The following is a 1,490-nucleotide window of genomic DNA, read 5'->3' as shown; positions in this document are numbered from 1 at the left end:
TGTGCTCATCCCTGCTGAAAGAGGAATTTGTGCTGTTTTATGGTAAGTAATTGCACATTTCAAGGCATTTTATTTTTCTTTCTTAAATTATAATTGCATTTTCCCCCGGCATATATAAAACTAAACATAAGACATGATCTGGCCAGTGTTTCTTTAAGAAAAAATGCTCTGGGGGTAGAAGTGATAGAAGGCAATAAAATCAATTGGTGAAATTTTCATTATCGGCTTAATATTATTGGTGCAACGCAAAATTTAAATACATAGGTTTAAATGCACTGTTTTTATACGGGTTGTGACTGATTCAGTTTGGGGGGCAATACTCCCCGACCACTCTTCTGAAAGAAACACCGTATCTGGCCCCTGATGGTGTTCTATAAACTAAATTTGGCCCTCGAGATGTATTAGGTTGGCCAACGCTGTCCTATAGCATAAACATCCAAAACTGACGAAGGTGCTAAGAACTTTTAACTCGTACAATCTACATATCATGAAACAAATTATATATATTTAAATTTTAAATTGTAACTATTTGTAACAATGCTGTTGGCCTATGCCGATGACGTGAATCTACTGGGTGATAATGTAGATACCATAAAGAAAAACACACAAACTTTAATTGACGCAAGTAAAGAGGTTGGTCTAGAAATAAACACAGAGAAAACTAAGTATATGTTGCTGTCTTGTCACCAAAATGCAGGGCAAATTCATGATATAAAGAGAGGAAACAGATGTTTTGAAAATGTTGCACAGTTCAGATATTTGGGAACAACGATAACAGATCGAAACCTGATTCAGGAGGGAATTAAGAGGAGACTGAACTTGTGTAGTGCTTGCTACCATTCAGTCCAGAACCTTCTGTCTTCTCGTCTGCTGTCCAAAAACATAAAAATCAGACTATACAAAACTACAATTTTTCCTGTAGTTGTGAAACTTGGTCTCTGACATTAAGGGAGGTACAAAGACTGAGGGTGTTTGAGAACAGGGTGTTGAGGAGAATATTTGGACCGAAGAGAGATCAAGTGACAGGAGGTTGGAGAAATCTGCACAATGAGGAGGTTCATAACTTGTACTCTTCTCCGAGTATAATTGGAACGATCAAGTCAAGGAGGATGAGGTGGGCAGGGCATGTAGCACGAATGGGGGAGACGAGGAATGCATATAGGATATTGGTAGGCAAGCCAGAAGGAAAGAGACCACTGGGAAGACCAAGGCGTAGGTGGGTGGACAATATTAAATGGATCTTAGAGAGATACGATGTGATGGTATGAACTGGATTGATCTGGCTCAGGATAGGGACCAGCGGAGGGTTCTTGTGAACACGGTAATGAACCTTCGGGTTCAATGAAATGCTGGGAAATTCTTGAGTAGCTGCAGAACTGGCAGTAGTGAGTAAATGTTTACTCAGAACATTGTGCACACTGACATTTTCCTCTGAACATATGCAAGTATTTTGGATTTCGCATTCTCATGATGACTGTGGTGAGAATGGT

Source organism: Cryptotermes secundus, unplaced genomic scaffold (genome assembly GCF_002891405.2).
Source record: "Cryptotermes secundus unplaced genomic scaffold, Csec_1.0 scaffold3873, whole genome shotgun sequence".
Taxonomy (NCBI): Eukaryota; Metazoa; Arthropoda; class Insecta; order Blattodea; family Kalotermitidae; genus Cryptotermes; species Cryptotermes secundus.
Note: the sequence above shows the minus strand (reverse complement) of the source record.